At 43.2% G+C, this 27,371-nt stretch overlaps 1 long non-coding RNA gene across 1 annotated transcript; it reads left to right on the top strand.

The window, feature by feature from the left end:
• The first annotated feature begins 2,460 nt into the window (after nt 1-2,460).
• Nucleotides 2,461-26,722, top strand: LOC148474272 (uncharacterized). The gene is made up of 3 exons (XR_015872908.1): nt 2,461-2,519; nt 25,202-25,288; nt 26,647-26,722. It is a non-coding gene; the product is annotated as an uncharacterized LOC148474272 (long non-coding RNA).
• Nucleotides 26,723-27,371: the final 649 nt, after the last annotated feature.

A 27,371-nucleotide genomic window follows, 5' to 3' on the forward strand; every position in this document is an offset into this window, starting at 1 on the left:
TGAAGGTCAGTATTAATAGTCAGTCAGAGACAGTTAGCATACAGATGTGAAGGTCAGTAGTAATAGTCAGTCACAGCTAGTTAGCATACAGATGTGAAGGTTAGTAATAATAGTCAGTCAGAGACAGTTAGCATACAGATGTGAAGGTTAGTAATAATAGTCAGTCAGAGACAGTTAGCATACAGATGTAAAGATTAGTAATAATAGTCAGTCAGAGACAGTTAGCATACAGATGTGAAGGTTAGTAATAATAGTCAGTCACAGCCAGTTAGCATACAGATGAGAAGGTTAGTAGTAATAGTCAGTCACAGCCAGTTAGCATACAGATGTGAAGGTTAGTAATAATAGTCAGTGAGAGACAGTTAGCATACAGATGTGAAGGTTAGTAATAATATACACAGCCAGTTAGCATACAGATGTGAAGGTTAGTAATAATAGTCAGTCACAGCCACTTAGCATACAGATGTGAAGGTTAGTAATAATAGTCAGTCAGAGACAGTTACCATACAGATGTGAAGGTTAGTAATAATAGTCAGTCAGAGACAGTTAGCATACAGATGTGAAGGTTAGTAATAATAGTCAGTCAGAGACAGTTAGCATACAGATGTGAGGATTAGTAATATTAGTCAGTCACAGCCAGTTAGCATACAGATGTAAGGGTTAGTAATAATAGTAAGTCACAGCCAGTTAGCATACAGATGTGAAGGTTAGTAATAATAGTCAGTCAGAGACAGTTAGCATACAGATGTAAGGATTAGTAATAATAGTCAGTCACAGCCGGTAAGCATACAGATATGAAGGTAAGTAATTATAGTCAGACACAGCCAGTTAGCATACAGATGTGAAGGTTAGTAATAATAGTCAGTCAGAGACAGTTACCATACAGATGTGAAGGTTAGTAATAATAGTCAGTCAGAGACAGTTAGCATACAGATGTAAGGATTAGTAATAATAGTCAGTCACAGCCAGTTAGCATACAGATGTGAAGGTTAGTAATAATAGTCAGTCACAGCCAGTTAGCATACAGATGTAAGGATTAGTAATAATAGTCAGTCACAGCCAGTTAGCATACAGATGTAAGGGTTAGTAATAATAGTAAGTCACAGCCAGTTAGCATACAGATGTAATGATTAGTAATAATAGTCAGTCACAGCCAGTTAGCATACAGATGTAATGATTAGTAATAATAGTCAGTCACAGACAGTTAGCATACAGATGTGAAGGTTAGTAATAATAGTCAGTCAGAGACAGTTAGCATACAGATGTAAGGATTAGTAATAATAGTCAGTCACAGCCGGTAAGCATACAGATATGAAGGTAAGTAATTATAGTCAGACACAGCCAGTTAGCATACAGATGTGAAGGTCAGTAATAATAGTCAGTCACAGCCAGTTAGCATACAGATGTGAAGGTTAGTAATAATAGTCAGTCACAGCCAGTTAGCATACAGATGTGAAGGTTAGTAATAATAGTCAGTAGCAATAATCTGATGTCAAATAAATTTACCTTTAATTTTAAATCCAACTCCTGTTGTCCGTGTGTTTGGTCTGCGTGTGATTTGTGGGAGTGTTCATTCTTTGATGTCCGCCACCATTCTAACTTTAAGCTCACTATCAATTTCAATGGGCAACATCTAATTATCTAATTCTATAGCCCAAATTCAATTATTTATTAATTATTAATGAATTATTAATAATCTGATGTCAAATAAATGTTACCTTTAATTTTAATTCCAACTCCTGTTGTACATATGTTTTATTTTTAGATAAGATTTTATTTGTTAAGTCTGTAAGGTATAGTGCACATATCAACCATAGGGAGTTTATGAGAAAATATGTCACTATTATGTCTAAGGCATAGATGACCAGTGAAGATTTAGTACGTACAAATATTAATTGGATGTATAAACAAATAAAGGTATAACTATGAGCTGTAAAGAGGGAGGGGGAGCAGTTGGAGAACAGAGGAGAGAACGCAGAAAGAGGGTTGGGGGTTCCGTTATGTATGTATGAAGTATTGGCTGACTGCTATCCTGTTATTCTGTACTAGGTGTCGCACATTTCTCTTAGATGTATTCCCTACTGCTATTGGTATACTCTCTTATTTTGTTGTACTATAAGTCTGTATTATCAAAATATATATTTGTATGATTAATCCGTCTCTGAGTAAAAGTATTGTCAGTAATCTCAGTCTCAGTGTCAGTGCTCTCCATGACTAGTGAGGTTTATAATTTATCCAGAACTAACGTTTTATCAAACTACAACTCAGGGTAAACGCTGCAGGGAAATTGTACAATCATGATCTGATCCTCATGATAGACACAGGGATGTCACAGAACACAGGGAACATACTGTCATTGTCATACGTCTGCAGGCTATGAGCAGGTCAGCCCTTTTGACGTCTGACGGTTCCTATAACTCACTGGGTAACATTGTTGTATTAGTGACTTTCTGCAGCTTTGGTGAGAGAGCCTAGGACCCGGCTGGTGCTCGTGGCAGCTTCTTGAGGTGGACACTAAGGTAGGACATGTCCTTTATTCTGCTTTACATAGATGTAACAATGTAATATCACCTGTAAGAGGTTTATATGGACCCAGGGGCAGCTCCACAGGCCAAACAATTGTAACATCATTAATATTCATTGTTTATATAGCCACAGTGCTGTGTGATGGCTGAGTGATAGCCACGTATTATATATATTCTGTCATAGCCACGTATTATATATATTCTGTCATAGCCACGTATTATATATATTCTGTCATAGCCATGTATTATATATATTCTGTCATAGCCACGTATTATATATATTCTGTCATAGCCACGTATTATATATATTCTGTCATAGCCATGTATTATATATATATATTCTGTCATAGCCATGTATTATATATATATATTCTGTCATAGCCACGTATTATATATATTCTGTCATAGCCACGTATTATATATATTCTGTCAAAGCCATGTATTATATATATATTCTGTCATAGCCACGTATTATATATATTCTGTCAAAGCCACATATTATATATATTCTGTCATAGCCATGTATTATATATATATTCTGTCATAGCCACGTATTATATATATTCTGTCATAGCCATGTGTTATATATATATATATATTCTGTCATAGCCACGTATTATATATATTCTGTCAAAGCCATGTATTATATATATATTCTGTCATAGCCACGTATTATATATATTATGTCATAGCCACGTATTATATATATATATATATATATATTATGTCATAGCCACGTATTATATACTGTATATTCTGTCATAGCCACATTATTATTATTATTATTATTATTTATTACCAGTTATTTATATAGTGCACACATATTTCACAGCGCTTTACAGAGAATATCTTACCATTAACATCTGTCCCTGCCCCAGTGGAGCTTACAATCTATATTCCCTATGACATGCACATATACACTATGGTCAATTTTGTATTTTTCTTTGTGGGGAGCCAATTAACCTACCAGTATATTTTTGGAGTGTGGGAGGAAACCGGAGTACCGGGAGGAAACTACGGTTTGCACAGGGAGAATATACAAACTCCACACAGTTAGGGCCATGGTGGGAATTGAACCCATGACCTCAGTGCTGTGAGGCAGTAATGCTAACCACTACACCGTCTGTGCTGCCCACATATTATATATATTCTGTCATAGCCACGTACTGTATATATGGTCTCATAGCCATGTACAGTACCTATTGTCTCATAGCCATGTACTGTACATATTGGGGGTAATTCAATTAAGGGCAAGTTTTCAAAAGGCATTAGAATCGCACACTTTGTATTAAATCCGCACATTTCTCCTTCATGTGCGCCAAAGAGATAAGCACAATTGAAATAGCAATGCCAATTCTCACTACTCGCAGTGAGTGTGTGCAAATTTTGTCCAAAAAGCAAAGAGGGAAAATAGCATTAAAAAGTGGGAAGACCTTTATGGGTGCCAAAAAAGTGACAACTTCATTAGCAGAATCATACAGAAGACTGTAATTGGGCAAAAGGAAAGTCCTGGAGGCTTTTAGGTATCAAATGGCTGATTTGTGCATTTTTATAAAAAAGTTACCTTGAAAAGCTGTAGAATTTAATTTAATTACAAAGGAATTAAATTGAAAATGCAAAAAAAAAAATAGAAAATGTTTTTGGGGTAATTAGAGGCCACTTTACAAATAATGTGTAATAGAGATTTAAAAAATTATTTTTCATTTAGGAAAAACGTTCATTAAATTTGGGGTGCATTATAAGGCTAAAAAGTTTATTTTGGGGTAATTTAAGGCCATTGCTGCACTCCAGAAATGACATAATTATTGGCCCAATTATGCTAATGTAAACTTCTAAATGCCTAATTAGTCATAGGGGGGGGGGGTGTCTGATGGATTCTGAAGCAAGTCCCGACATTACGATGTAAGGCAGTCCCGTAAATATATATTTATATTTTTTATAGAAACATTTATCGTTCTACTGACTAAGGCCGGGTACACACTAGAATGATATCAGCAAAATTTCTCAAACTGGAACAACAAATCATGTATAGTGTAGTGTGCATGCACAATTGTGTGTTCCCGTTTATCATATATGACATCCTCTTGTTGGCTGTGCCTCACGGTCAATCAGAAGATATTATGAACGATGTGGTGCACATTGTGTATGTGCCAACAGGACGATGTGTGTACAGGAGCAATGATAAATCATATATGATCAAACGACGCGTCAAAGTGTTCCGTCACTTATAGGATTGTACAGTGTGTGCGCTCACTATCGTTTGTTCTAGCCTAAGGGAAATCCATCAATTCAACCGCCCATCGTTCTGATCTACACCCGGCCTAACACATAAAACAGACTGAAAATGATGGAAATATTTCACTTTTCACAAACACAATGATGGGCAGATGATGGGCAGTCACACTGCGTCTGAGGGGCACCTGGAAAATCCTTTTTATTTAATTTTATTTTAGCAAAGGAAAAAAAAAACTTAATGTTAAAAAGGTTTTTATAATACATAACTCTATACGAAAACATAATAAATACAAACAGTCCCACTATCGCTGTAATTCTTCATAGTATCACCTGAATTAATAGAGAATGGCGGTGTCTGGCATTTAGTGCCGTGGCACAAGTTCTGTCAATGAGGTAACACCTTACCAGGATTCCTATAAGAGCGCAATTTTATAGGTTAGGTTCAATATTAAATGTAACAATGCATCATGTCAGCAACTTCAGTTCGAAGCATTTTAATAATTAACAGTATTCTCGTGGATGTATTAAATGTCCGTTACCGAGTCCCCCAGGTGACAGAGAGGGGTCTATTTATCATATAGCAATAATCACATTCTCAATGCGATCTGGAAGTGATACTAGTGTCCATGATGAGTATATATGTGTATATACGGTATGTGTTAGTGTGTATATATGTGTTACATATAAATATAAACATGTTAGCTATATTCTATATAATATATATATATATATATATATATAGTTATAAACAGGGAGCCAGCACATCAGTAGTTGAATGCAAAAAAGTAATTATTTTATGAAAAAAGCATAAAATACATGTACAACAGTGCGTTCACTCACGTAACCCATAATGGGAAAAGTGGCAAGAAAGTGCCAGGGTGGTAGAACTGTCAGTGAAGTAAACCAGAGGGGGGAATGCACATCCACAGCCCGACAGCTGTTTCGGCGTGACTCCACGCCTTCCTCATGGACACAGAAGGGGATAACCAGCCTCAAACTTATACCTGCCAGAATCAAGAAATAACACTCACCTGCAAAAGTGCACCATCAGGCAAGTGGTGCACACATGCTAGTCCCACTCTGCAATCAAAACAAATCAGAAGCAGCCTCACACGCTGCCTCCGTCTACCAGAGAGGCCGAGGGAGCATCACCTATTGCCCCAGCAACCGGCTACCTAAGAGCCGGAAAGCATCACAGTGGAGGGAGCGGCACCTGTTACCATAGCAATCAGCAATAATCACAGCCGCTGTTTGAATAGGCTGGGGGACCATAATTATTAATAAAGAGGGGAAATATAAATACTAAATAGTATGGCAACATATCAAAACGATGTCCCTTAACCGACATAATACCCCCAAATAATTAGATCACCCTTAACATGGTAAGGTATAGATGAATTTAAACACATAATAGTGGCAGGCAAAAGCTTGAGGCAGTAAAATACACATACACAAAATGTAAAATAAAGATGAAACATACAACATACAACCAAAATACATGATGCAACAACAATAAAAAAAATAAAACAAAACAATAGCACTGGGAATACATTATAGAAAGCAATTAAGATATTGACCCTCAATATGAGCCCATTGGGAAAAACAGTGTTCAAACAGTTAATCCAAAAGCATTCTCTTTGTAATAACAATTTATTGCGATCACCCCCACGTCTTAAATAATGCAAAATGCCTGGCGACAGGTTGTGTATTTAAATCCACAGACACAAGATCCTTTTTGATGGAAGAACGATGTAAGGCAGTCCTTTCTTTAAGGGCTTAGATAGTCTTGCCCACATAAATAAGATTGCACAGGCATTAAATCATATAGACTATAAACCAACTATTACAGTCCAAACAATGTTTTATGTCAAATTTTACACCAGTCCTAGAGTCCATAAAAAAATCACAAAGCAATAGAGACTGACAGTTAACACACCTATGGCACTTGGGTCCTATATCAGCTTTAGCTACCACATCTTTAATATTGTCACTCCTTTTATAGCAGAAGAGTGGCATTTCATGGCAAAGGTGGCCAATGGAGTCATCAGATTGTATAATATGCCAATGACATGAAATTACTTCTCTGATGCGATAGAGTATGTAGAGGAAAAGAGCATCCTATTGGTTTCAGCTTCTTTCTCTTTATTAATTAGAGTATACTCACGTTTGAGACAAATACATTTTACAATGGCCTCAATAATTTCATCAACTTGGTACCCCCTCTGGATAAAATGTTGCCCCATTTCTTGTAGAGCTTGTGGTAGAGAGTCTCTATTGGAGGTAATGTGCACTACTCGTAGTAGTTGTGAAAATGGAAGTCCACATTTTAAGGTAGCAGGATGAAAACTATACGCCAACAGATGGGTATTTTTGTCAGTTTCCTTGCGGAAAATTCTAGTGGATAATTTGTCACCTATTTTGGTCTCTCAAACATCTAGATAGTTAATAGTAAATCTACTGTATGCTAGAGTGAACCTAATTTTGGTGTCCAAAGAATTGAGAGCATCAGTAAATTGTGTCAGGAGTTGCATGCCTCCAGTCCACACCACGAAAAGGTCATCAATGTATAGAACATAAAAATTAAATAAACATAGAAAAAATAGGGTGGGCCATAATGTGTTGGTTATCATACATGTGCAGTAATAAATTAGCATAAGATGGGGCCATATTAGACCCCATCGCAGTCCCTGTTAATTGCAAGTAAAAATTATTTTCAAATGAAAAATAATTTTTATGCAAAACAATATCTAACAAAAGTAACAAAAATTCAACACAAGGACCCTTGTAGTGTGGACTGTTGGCAAGCAAACTCCTGACAGACTCAATACCATCAGTGTGGTCAATATTTGTACATAACCTTGTTATGTCCATTGTAACATGTAGACAGTCAGGAGGAATAGAATCAAGTTTATCAAGCTTAGATAAAAAATCAGTAGTATCCTTTAAATAAAATGTCATGTTTTGAATCACATGCTGTAACCAACAATCAATAAATTGCAAGATTGGTTGGCATAGAGACCCACATGAAGAAATAATTGGCCTGCCAGGCGGTTTGACCAGGGTCTTGTGTACCTTAAGCAACACATATATAAGTGGTATTCTAGAGTGTGTCTGTGTAAGAAATGGTGCATCAATCCAACCATTCGATAATCCAAATTTAATAACACTATCAATCTCTCCCTTATAAACATAAGTAGGATCGTAGTCAAGCTTCTTGTAACATTGTGCATCAGACAATTGTCTTTTAATTTCCAGTAGATAAAAGACCTATTTACTACCACAACACTGCCTCCTTTGTCTAAGGGATGAATCACAATATGAGTGTTGTTTCTTAAAGAGACAAGTGCCTGATTTTCTTCTCTAGACATATTCCTAAATGACACTTTCTGATTATTCATATATGATAGAGTATCGCGTTTGACCAACCTGATGAAAGTTTTTATAGACACATTGGTATTTGGAGGATCAAAGGAGCTTTTCGGTTTAAAATCAGATTGTTTAGATGTTAAACTCTTATGTTTTACAAAATAATCTCTGAGTTTAAGTTAATGGTGAAAACGAAAAAGTTTCACCTTAAAATCAAAAGCTTGTTGTTTATATGTCTTAACAAATGAAAGCCCCTTTGATAATACAGATACCTCAGCTATGGACAAATCATGTGTGATAAATGAAAGATTACTGTTTCTTTTTGTAATTCCTGGAGCCCGTTGTTGCGCTTGCAAGATCCTCTGTCCCTTCCCCTTCTGCAGGGCCTTTTAGATCTTTGTGCTAACTGCGGGTCACAGACCCTTTTAAAAAAGGTTTAGACTGAGGGTAATCAGAATCATTGGCTGAAGTACTAATGTCGGAAAAGGAAATTTCAACCCGACTACTCTGAAACCTGTTCCCCCCCTCTCCAGATGGATCTGGATTCACCAACTGAGAGCCATCCATTTACACAGGCCTCCTTATAGTCCTCCTTAACCCTTTTATATTACATTTTTTTAAAGGCCAGTAAATCAGAGTGGAACAAATTCACACTACTCTCAATTTTGAACAACCAATCAACTGCAACATCTGTTTTCAATACATCCAAACCAGTACTCTCACAGAAAGCAATCTCCTTATCAAGTAATTCTAAATCCACATTGACCTGCTCTATGACCAAAATCATCAATTGATAGAAACATTCAATAAGGATCTGACACCATTCTTTGCAGAAATTTACATTTGATCTACCAATTGTCGGTTAGTTATGTATACAAAACCCCCATGGTATAACTTTCTCTTTGATACACTGCGACAGGGTAGATTCAATTCAACCCTCCATTTTTTTAATTTAAGGAGGTCAGAAAAAAATTCTGCTGGGCTGTCTACATCAAAAGCCAAAAGGTATTAGTGTCTGCAAACAAAATCCTAGAAATATCCTTGCTGTCAAATCTTTTAACATCAGTCAGGCCATTTGTGGAACAGGTAGTTGCATTTATATCCAGTTGTTAATGTTGTAAAAATGCCACCAAAAATATGAGAAATAGAAATAAATATACAGACTAGCTGCACACACTAAATTTAGAAAAATCATAGAGTGCATGACATAAAAATAGTTGCAGTTATGTGTGTGTTTAATAAGCACACACATTGTATAAACACATATTGCAGCCAGATGTCTGGGTAGTCACCCCAGTAAATAATACCATAAAAAGCTATAAAAATAGACAAAATGTTGCATATACTATATTTCTAATGTAGTTCAATTCATGTCATAATTATCACCCCCATTGGATATTAAGAAAAAAAAGACTAAGTATCCTTAGAAAAAAATAACATATTTAATAAGTAAACTGTGCAATCTATAAAATCATCCCAAAACATATACAAATTAAGTATAAAATCTGATATCACACATAATTACTCATGTGTAGAGGTAAGCATATAGTTCACCAGAGGGAAACAACAGTTCCACAAATAAAGAATTGCTGTATGTATATATATATATATTAGGGGTGAGCGGGTTCGGTTTTACTCGGTTCTTATCGCCACTTTACCGCAAATTCGGCTCGATTTTATTCGCTATCCAAAACACGTGTTCGGCGATAGCCAATAAAAAGATCCGAGTAAAACCGAACCCGCTCACCCCTAATATATAAATAAATATATATATATATATATAATACACACACTCACACACACACACACACACACTAGGGGAGTGCACCGTCCACTTTTCGTGTTTTGTGTTTTGGTTTTGGATCTGGATCTTTCTTCGTGTTTTGGATCTTTCTTCATGTTTTGGATCTGGATTGGTTTTGCCAAAACCGCCCTTCGGTGTTTTGGGTTCTGGGTTTTGTGTTTTGGATCTGTATTTTTTTTTTAAAAAGTATAAAAACAGCTAAAATCACAGAATGTGTTGATTTTTCTGCTCCTATGCTATTATTAACCTCAAAAACCTTAATTTCCACTCATTTCCAGTTTATTCTGAACACATCACACCTCACAATAGTGTTTTTATGTCCAAAAGGTTGCACCGAGGTAGCTGGATGACTATGCTAAGCGACACGAGTGGGCGGCACAAACACGTGACCCATCTAGGAGTGACACTGCAGTGGCAGACAGGATGGCAGTTTGAAAAACTAGGCCCCAAACTGTACATAATGCAAAGAAAAAAAAGAGGTGCAAGATGGAATTGTCCTTGGGCCCTCCCACCCATCCTTATGTTGTATAAACAGGACATGCACACTTTAACAAACCAAACATTTCAGCGCCAGGGTCTGCCACACAACTGTGGCTGAAATGATTGGTTCATTTGGGCCCCCACAAAACAAGCTGGCAATTAATCTATCCCTGCACAAACTGGCTCTACGGAGGCAAGATGTCGTCCTCATCCTCCTCATCCACCAATTCCTCACCCTCTTCAGTGTTGTGTACATCCTCATCCTCACAGAGTATTAACTCGTCCCCACTGGAATCCACCACCACAGGTCCCTCTGTACCTTCTGGAGGCTGGTCTCCCTGGAAAAGTTGTAATTCATTTTAATGAACATCATCTTCTCCACATTTTGTGGAAGCAACCTCCTACGCCTTTCGCTGACAAGGTTCCCGGCTGCACTAAACACTCTTTCGGAGTGCACACTGGAGGGGGGGCAACTCAGGTAAAATAGAGCCAGTTTGTACAGGGACCTCCAAATTCCCTCTTTTTCCTGCCAGTACATGTAAGGACTGCCTGACATGCCTACTTGGATGCTGTCAACGATGAAATCCTTTAACAGACAGACGCACGCTTGTCTCTGCTGCTTTAAGGATGCAGGTGCGGCTACAGCCCACACAATTCACAAAGAGAAAAAAAAAGAATAATTTTTTTATTGTTTGTGGAGCACACTTTGAGGGTGTCACCACCCTTTAACAGACAGACGCACGCTTGTCGCTGCTGCTTTGAGGACAGTATCATATGCAGTGACAGTAGACTTGTCAGAAATTGTTGGCACGTCCTTCAGTCCGGACCAGAAGTCCAAACCGGCCCTCGACTTATGACTCAGGTGCACGCTTGGCGCTGCTACTGTGTTGATGCACGTGTGGCTACATCGCACACAAGTCACAAACACATATAAAAAAAAAGTTTTTTATTTTTTGGAGCACACTTTGAGGGTGTCACCACCCTTTAACAGACAGACGCACGCTTGTTGCTGCTGATTTGAGGATGCAGGTGGAATCTAGACGGGATTTGGAACCAGGGACACACTACCTCCATCAATTGTCTAAATCCCACTGCACTAATGGCGGATACCAGATGCACGTCTAACACCAACATAGCAGTCAAGGCCTCAGTTATATGTTTTGCTTCAGGATGATTGTTGTCGTACTTCATCCTCCTCGCTAAGGATTGTTGGAGGGTCAATTGTTTAGTAAAAGTAGTGATGTTCCTACTTCCTCTCTGGGATGATGAACAACTTCCAGCAGCAGCAGCAATAGCACTAGGAGGAAGTGGTTCTTGATCTTTCCCTATTTTATTTTATCGGAGAAAGTTTGGTCCTCCATTTATGTTATATTGATATATACGTGCGGCTAAAGTGGCACACAAACACAGAAAATATTTTTTTATTTTTGCTGGAGAGTAGTGCACTTTGTGGGTTACACCACCCTTTAAGAAATGAGCCAGTCGGCTCTTTACTTATGGGACACAGGCGCACGCTTGGCGCTGCTCCTTTGTTGATGCACGTGCGGCTACAGTGTACACAACTCACAAACACAGAAAATATTTTTTTATTTTGTTTGGCGTGCCCTTTGGGGGTTACAGCACCCTTTAGCGGTCAATCCAGCTGGCCCTTTACTTATGACACAGGCGCACGCTTGGCACTACTTTGTTGATGCACGTGCGGCTACTGCGCACACAATTCACAAACACAAAAAAATATATTTTTATTTTGTTTGGAGTGTACTTTGGGGATTACAGCACCCTTTAACGGACAAGCCAGCCGGCCCTTTACTTATGACACAGGCGCACGCTTGGCACTACTTTGTTGATGCACGTGCGGCTACTGCACACACAATTCACAAACACAGAAAATATTTTTTTTATTTTGTTTGGAGTGGACTTTGGGGGTTACAGCACCCATTAACGGACAAGCCAGCTGGCCTTTTACTTATGGGACACAGGCGCACGCTTGGCACTGCTCCTTTGTTGATGCACGTGCAGCCACAGTGCACACAATTTACAAACACAGAAAAAAAATATTTTTTTTAGCACTTGGGGGGAGCACTCCTGATGGACAGAGCACCCCCTGGACAACACTACAGCACCTCTTTAGGACTGGGACACTGCACAGGACTTTGGAGTGGACGCAGCCCCTATGGACAACTGACTGCACAACACAGTCCAGCCAGCCCCTATGGACTTTGAAGTAGTGGACACAGCCCCTATGGACAACAGCAGCACAGCACAGCACAGCACAACACTACACTGCACTACACTACACTACACAGCCCAGCCAGCCCTAACTCCCACCCTCCCTCTTCACTGTCCACAGCTGAGTGAGAAAATGGCGCCGACGCGGGTACCTTATATAGGATCCAAAACCCGTGAGACCCGGAAGGCGGGATGATGATGTTTTGCCTCGATTTCAGATCTGTCAGGCGGGAAAAGTCGAGCCTGACTCAGATCTGACTCGGATCGTTGGGGCTCGGGGGTTTTCGGATTTCAGAAATCCGAACCCGCTCACCCCTAATATATACACACACACATACACACAAGCACATTTGGGATGGCAACTGACCATTGATGGTTTATGACCAATAAAAACCAAGTGGTTTTGCCATCGCTGACAAGCACCGATGCTGCACATCGATGGCAGCCCCAAACTGATGTTAAGGAAACATTGGTGGCTGTGGTCTTAAATAATAAATTATTTTTTTTAATCGATGATTGCCATTGACCATTGGTGTTACACCTGTCAATAACCATCATTACAGTATACCAAAACATTTTTTATTTTTATGGTATACTATGTTAAAAAACATTAATAAAATCATGTTGGATAAGTTTTAAAAAGATGTTCTTGAACCTAATTCAATCATGAAAGAAAATTTCTGAGCGTTTTTTGGAGAGAAAAAAATGTCAGTTAAGTGGTTAAAGAGAGAGACCTGAAATTGGCAGCTGTGTCTGTATACCTTGTGGAGGCTGAAACATTCAAATGTATTACAAAGTATGAGAAGGATGGACTGCTTGTAAAGAATGAAGTATTAGAGCAAGACATTGTTGAATTGCATCAAAAGTATGTGGTACTTCAGCAAGAAATGGAAGAATTAAAAGAATGTGTCAAGGGACACCAGAATGATGCATCTCGCTCACAAGGAAAGTGGCAGATATATGTCTCTGGTGTTCAAAGAAAAATACTTTAAGTGGTCTCTACAAAAACAAGACTTGCTGAATGTGAGTTATAGAGAAATTCTCTGCCTAAAAAGCTCCGTGAATGTTCGGAAAAAAGGGAGAAACGTCACCAGATGTGCTGGATTTGGCCACCAGCATTTCTTCAGCCTCTCCACCTTGTAACCCTGCAGTGGACCCATCGGTCATCCACCCAGGTGGCAAAATCATCTCCTCTTCCCTCTGGGTTCTCTTCACTGGTTCCTTCCCAGGAACCATTCTAGCTAATGCTCGGGTCTCAGTGCCCTGGCAGCATCACTTTTACACTGCATGAACTCATCTATCAGGTTTTCCATTTTCTCCTCTGTAGTGGTTCCTGCCCATGAGCGAGTCCACTGACACACTTCATCCCAATACTCCCTAAAGGGCTGCACCTTTGTGGATGGACTTCTCAGGTCCCATTCCTCAGCCAGCTGACACCACAAAGATTCCTCATCCACAAGTTTTACTGTCCTGGGAGGGTTGAAGGCACTTCTGGCTTCTCTTTGCACACTTATTTCTCCTCCTTGGGCCCATGTTTCCAAACGGGATGTGACAGTAGGGTTTCAGTCTGCTTCACTTTACTGGACCAACCGCTTACTGCATCCTCCATTTTCTGGGACATGGCACACTCCTCCGTTCCCTCGCTTGCTGGGTATGTCCCCTCCAGAGAAGCCGACACTCACACGGCAGTAAGGCTTCGGTCTGCGTCACTTGCGGGACTCCCTCTTCTGTTTCTGGGACCTGGAACACTCCTCCGTTCCCTCGCTTGCAGGGTATGTCCCCTCTGGACAAGCTGACACTCAAAAGGAACTTTTCCCCCGCTTTGTGTACTCACACATGCTCCTCTTTCACTACCTCAGGGCACCCTCTGCTAGGAATTATGGTTTCTGGTTCACTCCAAAGTGAGCTAATACTGGCCATTTACTGGCTATGGTGTATTCAGAGCCTGGTCGTACCACAATATGAAACCCTAGCTCTCCCGCCTTCGGGCTGTGCGATCCCACCGCTTTCCACCAAATGTGAATATCCCAGGTTTATGTGTGCGCTATTATCGCCCTCTCTCCGTTTACCGACTTGAGAAAGGCAGAAAGGTTATAGCTCTCTCTCGCACAGTACCCCTTTATTTTACACATACACTACTTCTACATGTAACATCAGCAACTACACAATATTATACAAATATATACAGAAATGCCAGTAGTATTAGCTAAACTTTGGGGAACCCAGACATGTCCCTATAGCAGAGGCCCCTTTAGTGTTAGAAAGGTGGACAGTTACTCTGTCTGGCTTACCCAACTGGGCTAAGGAAACCAGGCTTGTGCGAGGCTGCTGTGCAGGGGCTGGCTGGCAACTTTTAGCCTGGGGAGCAAATGCATGCAGGCGGCCCTGGCAGAGTAGCGTGTAGCCAGGGTGCCCAAAAGAACGTGCGTGCTACGGCGCCCCCCCTCAAGTGTTCTAGGGAGGAGGCGGGTCCATATGGGATTAATGTAAGGTAAAAATAAAGATTAGGGGCAGCCCCCTGTCGTAGTGCCCATATGCAGTGCCACCCTGTGCCACAGGAGAGGACACCCTTATTCAGGCCTCGAGTAGTGCCCCCAGTAGTGATCCCCCTATGTGCCCCCAGTAGTAAGCCCCTTATATAGTGCCCCCAGTAGTGGTAACCCTTATGCAGTGCCCCTTAAATAGTGGCCCCAGTTGAAGTCTTTCCCCTATGCAGTACCCCCACTATTGCCTTTTATATAGAGCCCCCAGCAGTGGTCCCTCAATGCAGTGCCCCCAGTGGTAGTCCCCTCCCCCCTATGTAGTGCCCGTAGTAGTAATCCCCTCCCCCCTATGCAATGCCCTTAGTAGTAGTCCCCTCATAGTGCCCCCCAGTAGTAGTCCCCCCCAGTAGTAGTACGCCCCTTGTAGTGCCCCCAGTAGTAGTCCCCCCTTGTAGTGCCCCCAGTAGTAGTAGTCCCACCCTTGTAGTGCCCCAGTAGTAGTAGTCCCCCCCTTGTAGTGCCCCAGTAGTAGTAGTCACCCCACTTGTAGTGCCCCCATTAGTAGTAGTCCCCCCCTTGTAGTGCCCCCAGTAGTAGTAGTCCCCCCCTTGTAGTGCCCCCAGTAGTAGTAGTCCCCCCCTTGTAGTGCCCCCATTAGTAGTAGTCCCCCCCTTGTAGTGCCCCCAGTAGGAGTAGTCCCCCCACTTGTAGTGCCCCCAGTAGTAGTAGTCCCCCCTTGTAGTGCCCCCAGTAGTAGTAGTCCCCCCTTGTAGTGCCCCCAGTAGTAGTAGTCCCCCCCTTTGTAGTGCCCCCAATAGTGGTCTCCTCCTTATAGTGCCAGACCCCCCGCAGTAGATACACATAATATTAAAAAAAAAAACACTTACCTGACACCCACTCATGCTCCTAGTCCCGCCGCCAAGATTAGCTCCTCCGTCCGCCGCTTTGCATTATGGGAGTGACGCGTCATGCACTCCCATTACCCACTGCGGGAGCCGGAAGATGTCCGGCTCTGGCAGTGGGAGCAGCAGCCGATGAGAGTCTGTCTGACTCTCATCAGCTGCTAAAGCAAACACACAGCTGCCGGCTCTGGCGGCTGTGTGTTTGTGCTGTGTAGCACTGACCGAACTCCGTCCGGTCAGCGCAACACACGCGGTGCAGTCTGTGTCACAGTGAAACAGACTGCCCACGGCCCGCATGACGCTGCAGCCCGGGGGGCACATGGCACCCTGCTCCCCGGCCCAGCCCGCCATTGCTGCTGTGTGACTCCACGCTTCTCCTGGAAACGGCTTCTTCATCCCTGACTTGAGGTTCCCAGCCTGATGGTCCTCTGCTTGCCAAAGCAGGGTGTGCCAACCAGTCACCTAGCTCCAGCTAGCACACCAGTCGCACACCACATGACCACTCCGGTTGGAGTGTATGCGTTGGCTCCCTGGATGGCAGGCTGGTAGGATCTCCTGACTCCTGACTATGCCCAGCATGTGTTCCACCACTCAGGCTAGGACCTCCACTCCACCCAGGTTTCAGGTCAGAACTGCTTCAAAAACCCCTTTTACTTGCCATTATGAAAACTCTCATTTTCCCACGATTAGGTGACACCCCTGAGCCCTGCTATTGGGTGATTTAAATCCTCTGTACAGTTAGTAATCATATCATTCCCTGCTCTCCCCTTGTGGATACGCCTGTGTTCGGATCTCCACTCCCCGTTTTCAAGCACCTTCCCCTGTTACCACTCACATACGCCTCCTCCTGTCACTCAAATTAGCAGGCATTAGCTATTTAGCGAACAAACGAATTTCGGCCGCACTGACTGGTTCGCGCATGCGTATTACGATCCGTACGCATGCGCAGTTGGGCAAACATCGCTCGGAGCGAACGAGCAGCCACTTATGAGCGGCTCTGAATCAGGCCCAGAGTGAGCTGCCTTATCTGGACCCTCCCCGGCTTACAGTATATGTCCTTCCTGCCCTTATACACTGAGTGAGCTGCCTTATCTGGACCCTCCCCGGCTTACAGTATATGTCCTTCCTGCCCTTATACACAGAGTGAGCTGCCTTATCTGTGCCCTCTCCTGCTTACAGTATCTGTCCTTCCTGCCCTTATACACAGAGTGAGCTGCCTTATCTGGGCCGTCTCCTGCTTACAGTATCTGTCCTTAATGCCCTTATACACAGAGTGAGCTGCCTTATCTGGGCCGTCTCCTGCTTACAGTATCTGTCCTTCCTGCCCTTATACACAGAGTGAGCTGCCTCATCTGGGCCCTCTCCTGATTATCTGTCCTTCCTGCCCTTATACACAGAGTGATCTATCTCATCTGGGCCCTCTCCTGATTATCTGTCCTTCCTGCCCTTATACACAGAGTGAGCTGCCTTATCTGGGCCGTCTCCTGCTTACAGTATCTGTCCTTCCTGCCCTTATACACAGAGTGAGCTGCCTTATCTGGGCCGTCTCCTGCTTACAGTATCTGTCCTTAATGCCCTTATACACAGAGTGAGCTGCCTTATCTGGGCCGTCTCCTGCTTACAGTATCTGTCCTTCCTGCCCTTATACACAGAGTGAGCTGCCTCATCTGGGCCCTCTCCTGATTATCTGTCCTTCCTGCCCTTATACACAGAGTGAGCTGCCTTATCTAGGCCCTCTCCGGCTTACAGTATATGTCCTTCCTGCCCTTATACACAGAGTGAGCTGCCTTATCTGGGCTGTCTCCTGCTTACAGTATATGTCCTTCCTGCCCTTATACACAGAGTGATCTGCCTTATCTGGGCCCTCTCCTGCTTACAGTACATGTCCTTCCTGCCCTTATACACAGAGTGATCTGCCTTATCTGGGCCCTCTCCTGCTTACAGTATATGTCCTTCCTGCCCTTATACACAGAGTGATCTGCCTTATCTGGGCCCTCTCCTGCTTACAGTACATGTCCTTCCTGCCCTTATACACAGAGTGATCTGCCTTATCTGGGCCCTCTCCTGCTTACAGTACATGTCCTTCCTGCCCTTATACACAGAGTGATCTGCCTTATCTGGGCCCTCTCCTGCTTACAGTACATGTCCTTCCTGCCCTTATACACAGAGTGATCTGCCTTATCTGGGCCCTCTCCTGCTTACAGTACATGTCCTTCCTGCCCTTATACACAGAGTGATCTGCCTTATCTGGGCCCTCTCCTGCTTACAGTACATGTCCTTCCTGCCCTTATACACAGAGTGAGCTGCCTTATCTGGGCCCTCTCCTGCTTACAGTACATGTCCTTCCTGCCATTATACACTGGAAAGCAGGAACAGGCTGTAAAAAGTACACAATTTTGAGACGGGCTGAGTAGTGAGGTTGTAAGATGCTAGGGGTGGGGGCACAAGACCGTCACAGATACCAAAGAGCTGGAGTTGCAATGTGAATTAAACGTGGCAGAGGAAGGAAAATTGGAGAGACAGGAGAGATTTACAGGAGAACCATTTGGTGGACAGCGAGGAAAGAGAGGGAGAAAAAAAGAACAAAAATTTAAAAAAAGAATTAACTCCCGTTACAGGTGTATTTAATTTATCAGACCATGAGCTTACCACAAATGAGATTAAATTACTGTAACAAGGATTATCGTTTGCACCCAATGTGGAACCGAAACCCTTTTATAGATGTTCATAAATTTGTTACATATCGGAAAGATTTCTGGACTACACACCCTGAATATATATATAATGGGAGGTGCTACCTGATGAGACTAATTGCAGGCACAGAAACAGACAAATCTCAGGTGCACATAATAATATATATAAATTAGGGGTGAGCGGGTTCGGATTTCTGAAATCTGAACCCCCCCGAGCCCCCCCGATCCGAGTCCGATCCGAGTCAGGCTCGACTTTTCCCGCCTGACTCGGATCTGAAATCGAGGCAAAACGTCATCTTCCCGCCTTCCGAGTCTCGCGGGTTTTGGATCCTATATAAGGTACACACGTCGGTGCCATTTTCTCACTCGGCTGTGGACAGTGAAGAGGGAGGGTGGGAGTTAGGGCTGTGTAGTGTAGTGTAGTGTAGTGCTGCTGTTGTCCACTACTTCAAAGTCCATAGGGGCTGGCTGTGTTGTGCTGTGCTGCTGTTGTTAATAGGGGCTGTGTCCACTACTTCAAAGTCCATAAGGGCTGGCTGGACTGTGTTGTGCAGTCAGTTCTCCATAGGGGCTGTGTCCACTCCAAAGTCCTGTGCAGTGTCCCAGTCCTAAAGGGGTGCTGAAGTGTTGTCCAGGGGGTGCTCTGTCCATCAGGGGTGCTCCCCCCAAGTGCTAAAAAAATAATATATTTTCTGTGTTTGTGAATTGTGTGCGCAGTAGCCGCACGTGCATCAACAAAGTAGTGCCAAGCGTGCGCCTGTGTCATAAGTAAAGGGCCGGCTGGCTTGACCGTTAAGGGTGCTGTAACCCCCGAAAGTACACTCCAGTCCAAACCAAAAAAAAAATTATTTTCTGTGTTTGTGAATTGTGTGCGCAGTAGCCGCACGTGCATCAACAAAGTAGTGCCAAGCGTGCGCCTGTGTCATAAGTAAAGGGCCGGCTGGCTTGACCGTTAAGGGTGCTGTAACCCCCGAAAGTACACTCCAGTCCAAACCAAAAAAAAAATGATTTTCTGTGTTTGTGAATTGTGTGCGCAGTAGCCGCACGTGCATCAACAAAGTAGTGCCAAGCGTGCGCCTGTGTCATAAGTAAAGGGCTGGCTGGCTTGACCGTTAAGGGTGCTGTAACCCCCGAAAGTACACTCCAGTCCAAACCAAAAAAAAAATTATTTTCTGTGTTTGTGAATTGTGTGCGCAGTAGCCGCATATGCATCAACAAAGTAGTGCCAAGCGTGCGCCTGTGTCATAAGTAAAGGGCCGGCTGGCTTGACCATTAAAGGGTGCTGTAACCCCCAAAGTACACTCCAGTCCAAACCAAAAAAAAAAATATTTTCTGTGTTTGTGAATTGTGTGCGCAGTAGCCGCACGTTCATCAACAAAGTAGTGCCAAGCGTGCGCCTGTGTCATAAGTAAAGGGCCGGCTGGCTTGACCGTTAAGGGTGCTGTAACCCCCGAAAGTACACTCCAGTCCAAACCAAAAAAAAAATTATTTTCTGTGTTTGTGAATTGTGTGCGCAGTAGCCGCACGTGCATCAACAAAGTAGTGCCAAGCGTGCGCCTGTGTCATAAGTAAAGGGCCGGCTGGCTAGACCGTTAAAGGGTGCTGTATCCCCCGAAAGTACACTCCAGTCCAAACCAAAAAAAAAATTATTTTCTGTGTTTGTGAATTGTGTGCGCAGTAGCCGCACGTGCATCAACAAAGTAGTGCCAAGCGTGCGCCTGTGTCATAAGTAAAGGGCCGGCTGGCTTGACCGTTAAAGGGTTCTGTAACCCCCAAAGTACACTCCAAACCAAAAAAATATATATTTTCTGTGTTTGTGACTTGTGTGTGCAGTAGCCGCACGTGCATCAACAAAGTAGTGCCAAGCGTGCGCCGGTGTCATAAGTAAAGGGCCGGCTGGCTTGACCGTTAAAGGGTTCTGTAACCCCCAAAGTACACTCCAAACCAAAAAAATATATATTTTCTGTATTTGCGACTTGTGTGCACTGTGGCTGCACGTGCATCAACAAAGGAGCAGCGCCAAGCGTGCGCCTGTGTCCCATAAGTAAAGAGCCGGCTGGCTCATTTCTTAAAGGGTGGTGTAACCCACAAAGTGCACTACTCTCCAGCAAAAATAAAAAAATATTTTCTGTGTTTGTGTGCGCTTTAGCCGCACGTATATATATCAATATAACATAAATGGAGGACCAAACTTTCTCCGATAAAAATAAAATAGGGAAAGATCAAGAACCACTTCCTCCTAGTGCTGTTGCTGCTGCTGGGAGTTGTTCATCATCCCAGAGAGGAAGTAGGAACATCACTACTTTTACTAAACAATTGACCCTCCAACAGTCCCTAGCGATGAGGATGAAGTACGACAGCAGTCATCCAAATCCCGTCTAGATTCCACCTGCATCCTCAAAGCAGCAGCGACAAGCGTGCATCTGTCTGTTAAAGGGTGGTGACACCCTCAAAGTGTGCTACACAAACAATTAAAATATTGTTCTTTTTTTTTCTGTCTTTGTGAATTGTGTGGGCTGTAGCCGCACCTGCATCCTTAAAGCAGCAGCGACAAGCGTGCGTCTGTCTGTTAAAGGGTGGTGTAACTCTCAAAGTGCTCCAAAAAATAAAAAACTATTTTTTAATGTGTTTGTGACTTGTGTGCGATGTAGCCGCACTTGCATCCTCAAAGCAGCAGCGACAAGCGTGCGTCTGTCTGTTAAAGGGTGGTGACACCCTCAAAGTGTGCTACACAAACAATAAAAATATTCTTCTTTTTTCTGTCTTTGTGAATTGTGTGGGCTGTAGCCGCACCTGCATCCTTAAAGCAGCAGCGACAAGCGTGCGTCTGTCTGTTAAAGGGTGGTGACACCTCAAAGTGTTCTACAGAAACAATTAAAATATTGTTCTTTTTTTTTCGGTCTTTGTGAAATGTGTGGGCTGTAGCCGCACCTGCATCCTTAAAGCAGCAGCGACAAGCGTGCGTCTGTCTGTTAAAGGGTGGTGTAACTCTCAAAGTGCTCCAAAAAATAAAAAACTATTTTTTAATGTGTTTGTGACTTGTGTGGGATGTAGCCGCACCTGCATCCTTAAAGCAGCAGCGACAAGCGTGCGTCTGTCTGTTAAAGGGTGGTGACACCTCAAAGTGTTCTACAGAAACAATTAAAATATTGTTCTTTTTTTTTCGGTCTTTGTGAAATGTGTGGGCTGTAGCCGCACCTGCATCCTTAAAGCAGCAGCGACAAGCGTGCGTCTGTCTGTTAAAGGGTGGTGTAACTCTCAAAGTGCTCCAAAAAATAAAAAACTATTTTTTAATGTGTTTGTGACTTGTGTGCGATGTAGCCGCACTTGCATCCTCAAAGCAGCAGCGACAAGCGTGCGTCTGTCTGTTAAAGGGTGGTGTAACCCTCAAAGTGTGCTACACAAACAATAAAAATATTTTTTTTTTTTTCTGTCTTTGTGAATTGTGTGGGCTGTAGCCGCACTTGAATCCTCAAAGCAGCAGCGACAAGCGTGCGTCTGTCTGTTAAAGGATTACATCAGTGACAGAATCCAAGTAGGCATGTCAGACAGTCCGTACCTGTACTGGCAGGAAAAAGAAGCAATTTGGAGGTCCCTGTACAAACTGGCTCTATTTTACCTGAGTTGCCCCCCCTCCAGTGTGTACTCCGAAACAAATATAGATGAGCAAACCAAAGTACATTTTAATGGCCATAAGAATTTGAGAAAGAAATCAAACTTTTACCCTGTAGAATCAAAGGGAAGTTGTATAGAGACATTTGCTAGTTTTAGTTAAAAAAGATTTGGAAACATTATGTAAAGAAGTGTCCCAGATTGCAGGGCTGAGCACCGCACGGAGGGAGACCGGGCAAGCTGGGCCCCTGTGCGATACTGTAGGGCAGGGTAGCTGCACACTGGGGGTGAGGAGCACTAGCTCCCAATACCCCTCTGCATAAGAAGGCTGTGTGGGGTAACCGCTGGGGGTCCCAGTGCCCAGCCTTAAACGGCAGCTGTATGGAGTGGCCACACATTGGGAAACCGGGGTAGCCAGCCCCCAGTGCAGCAAGGAAGCTGGGCTGTCCAGAGTAGCTGGTACACAGGGGGACCAGACTAGCCAGCTCCCTGTGTGGCAGTAGATGGTGTGCTGATGCTGAGGACCAGGGTGCTCCATCGCAGTGGGTCTCGCACCAAAGCGGGGCAGCTGTCGATTGTGATTGACAGCTTGCCCCATTTTGGGGGCGGGTAGGGGGTAGGCTGGCCAAACAGATGCGTTCCCGAAGGAACACCTGCCGAAAGCTCACTGGGGCTTGCGGGAACGAGACCCAACCACAATGGTCTCGACGCAAACCCTGATGGTCGCAATGGTTGTGACCATCGCGACCATCACCTGGCCATTCGTTAAAGCTGTGGGTGGTCACCCACAGCTTAGCGAGTGGCCAGGAGGCCATCTTTAAAAAAAAAAACAGGGACGCCCTCATTCAGAGCGAGCGCTCTCAAAGAGCGTCCGGCTCTGAATCAGGCCCAGAATTTCATGTTTCCCTGATAGTAGCAGCAATAAGGAGCAGAATTGACCAAAATAATACTGATTGGTGAAGATGGTATTCAAATAATAATAGTATACATGATTACCACAAAAAACAAATGCATAAAATTAGCAGGTGATAATATGCTAATCAGAAGACATATTACATAAGATTATAATATAATAATCTAACATTGCATAGATCCTAGCGGTGTATTCAGTATGTATATAAATTGACCTGTATTGGTCGGGAATTGTGTATTAACAGTGGTCATCTGGCATTACACATGTCCCTTTAATGAGGTAGTGAGAGAGATTTAATTAGGTCTCAACGAGAACTAATATTGCACATTTCTAGTAGTAGCAGCAGAGGAGAGAAAATATTGAAGTAAAGCTTATAAAAAGTGGTGATCAAATAACAATATAGCACGTCTCCCTGTTATAGCTGCCGCAACAAGTGACAGAACAAACAGTATGCGTAATCAGATTGTCTATGATGATATTACATGTGTAAAGCAACCGCAATACTGCACATCCCCCTTTTAGCAACAATAAGGAACAGAAATTACCAAGAATATTACTGATCAATAAAGATGGTAATCATATGATGATATTGCACATCTCTCGTTATCTTTAGTTGCCACAAAAAAATTGCGAATTCAGGCAATATCACAGTCAGAGCCGTAACTAGACTTTTTGGTGCCCTGTGTCAGAAACAGCATTGGCGCCCCTCATATTTCAAAGTGACATAATGCACCCAAAAAAGGGCCATGGCCTCATGGGGAAGGGCCAGGGAAGAGATAGGGGAGGCCAGGAGATGCTGGGAATAAATAGGGACATAACATAGTGCACCTGAGAGAGGGCCATGGCCTCATGGGGAAGGGCCAGGGAAGAGATAGGAGAGGCCAGGAGATGCTGGGGATAAATAGGGACATAATATAGTGCACCTGAGAGAGGGCCATGGCCTCATGGGGAAGGGCCAGGGAAGAGATAAGGGAGGCCAGGAGATGCTGGGGATAAATAGGGACATAATATAGTGCACCTGAGAGAGGGCCATGGCCTCATGGGGAAGGGCCAGGGAAGAGATAGGGGAGGCCAGGAGATGCTGGGGATAAATAAGACATAATATAGTGCACCTGAGAGAGGGCCATGGCCTCATGGGGAAGGGCCAGGGAAGAGATAGGAGAGGCCAGGAGAAGCTGGGGATAAATAGGGACATAATATAGTGCACCTGAGAGAGGGCCATGGCCTCATGGGGAAGAGCCAGGGAAGAGATAGGGGAGGCCAGGAGATGCTGGGGATAAATAGGGACATAATATAGTGCACCTGAGAGAGGGCCATGGCCTCATGGGGAAGGGCCAGGGAAGAGATAGGGGAGGCCAGGAGATGCTGGGGATAAATAAGACATAATATAGTGCACCTGAGAGAGGGCCATGGCCTCATGGGGAAGGGCCAGGGAAGAGATAGGGGAGGCCAGGAGATGCTGGGGATAAATAAGGACATAATATAGTGCACCTGAGAGAGGGCCATGGCCTCAGGGAGAAGGGCCAGGGAAGAGATAGGGGAGGCCAGGAGATGCTGGGGATGAAATAAGAGGAAGCTACAAGCAAGAATGATAATAAACAGAAATTTGACAGGCCCAAACAGCACCGCCTGACCTGTGGTGCCCTGTGCGATGGCATTGGCTGCACTACCCTAACTACGGCCCTGATCACAGTGACCGCCTAATAATGCAGAGAGCAGCACCGTGGCAACAATAAAATACGGACCACATTGCATTTTTAAATCAAACTGCTAACAGTGGGGCCTTTGAATGGGGACTCTACAGCCCAGGAACTTCCCTACACATTATACTCACTGTATACTTCACATAACACACTAATTACTTCTCTGAAGTGTCTCAGGCTATACAATAAATGTACAATGTACAGGAGGGATTCAGTGATGCAAATGGTTAATGTTCTTTATGTTCCTGTCTGGCAGATTCCCCAATCTCTGAGTGCTTCTGTCAATTCCCTATCATAGTCCCAGTTAGGATTATCGAGGACCAGGCGTACATACTTGGAATAGGTAGGTACACTCTACAATGCCCCAAACCTTGCCCCAACCACTATTGTCCTCTCTTTTATAGAGTATATCCCAATAACATGACAGAAATCCCATTACTAATGCCTCACATCCATGATGTAACCTGGGCTGCTGCCTAGGGCCTGTGGACACTGAGGGCCCAGATTATATACCCCATTTTTATATTGTTTTTTTGCAAATAGAGGTGGGAAATGTCCCAAACCAGTTTGCTGTATAGAGCCCAAAAGGTCTTCTCCAGACTCTGATAACCCTAGACACAGTCCCATCATACATTGTACTAAATAAATCCCCATGGATAATCTTCCAACTCTAATGACCCTAGACACAGGCCCATCATACATTGTACTAAATAAAGCCCCATGGATAATCTTCCAACTCTAATGACCCTAGACACAGGCCCATCATACATTGTACTAAATAAAGCCCCATGGATAATCTTCCAACTCTAATGACTCTAGACACAGGCCCATCATACATTGTACAAAATCCAGCCCCATGGGGTCTTTTGACTCTGATGACCCTAGACACAGGCCCATCATACATTGTACTAAATTCAGACCCATGGGGTCTTCTCGCAACTATGATGACCCTAGACACAGGCCCATCATATATTGTACAAAATACAGCCCAATGGGGTCGTCTCCCAACTCTGATGACCACAAACACAGGCCCATCATACATTATACTAGTCCCAGCTCCATGGGGTCTTCTTCTGACCCTGATGACCCTAGATACAGGCCGATCATACATTGTGCTAAATCCATCCCTATGGGGTCTTCTCCAGACGCTGATGACCCTAGACACAAGCCCATCATACATGATATTAGATCAAGCCCCATAGTTTCTTCTTCAGACACTGATGACCCTAGACACAAGCACATCATACATTATACTAGATCAAGCCCCATGAGGTCTTCTCCAGATGCAGATGACCCTAGACACAAGCCCATCATACATTATACTAGATCAAGCCCATGAGGTCTTCTCCAGATGCTGATGACCCAAGACGTAGACCCATCATACATTGTACCAAATTCTGCCTCATAGGGTCGACTTGTGACTCTGATGATCCTAGATATAAACTCATCATACTTTATACTAGATCCAGACCCATGCTGTCTTTTTCTGACTCTGATGACCCTAGAAACAGGCCCATCATACATTGTACTAAATCCAGCCCATGTAACCTGCTAGATCTTTCAAGGTAGGTACTGCCAAGTGCCCTCGGAAGTAGAGTATTTCTATATAGTACTTTCCTCCTACCACAACAGCCACATTTACTCCTTTGTACAACAGGATATGTCTATATAAATGTCACCTGTTCTCTCATTTCTCTATAGGGCACCATGGGGATAATACAGACCTTGCTGGGAGGCCTCTGTCTAATGCTTTGCTATAACCTGTGTCAGGCACAGAGTGAGTATAAATAGTATCAGGTGCACTGTACATAAGGGGGTAATAAGGGAAATAGCTCTAACCTGTGTCAGGCACAGAGTGAGTATAAATAGTATCAGGTGCACTGTATATAAGGGGTTATAAGGGAAATAGTAATAACCTTTTTAAAAAACATTGAATATAAACAATAAAGAAATAAAAAACCTGCGCACAAGAGCTTGCAATCTAAAGCAATCTCAGATGATGATGATCTTACAAAGTGCTGCGCATGATAAACTTTATTTTGTTACAGTACAATTAATCCTCATTTTCTCTTTTCTATTTTTCAGCTTTCAAGTCATGTAAGTATCTGGTCCTGTTACCTGCAGATATCTCCTCTTAGTGCAGACTATGGGCCGTGTGCTAATAACGCTGTGTGTCACCGTGTAACCCTGTCTCCTTCTAGTCTACTGAGAAAATCATTTCCCCTTTGTTTAGTTGCATTTTTGCGCTCATCTTTCTGAGGCGATGCTACAGCTGATGCCGCCTATGACATAATTACACCGTCCCATCTGTTGTGATGAAAAACAATGGGACAATTTTAGTTCAATACCAAATAATCATTGGTTTTATCATTTGAAATAATAACTCACTTGCTGTGATTTCTGCAATGTTAGTAAATATCCCTCAT

The sequence above is a fragment of the Taudactylus pleione genome, unplaced genomic scaffold (assembly GCF_031769625.1).
Source record: "Taudactylus pleione unplaced genomic scaffold, aTauple2 ptg000859l, whole genome shotgun sequence".
NCBI classification, from domain to species: Eukaryota; Metazoa; Chordata; class Amphibia; order Anura; family Myobatrachidae; genus Taudactylus; species Taudactylus pleione.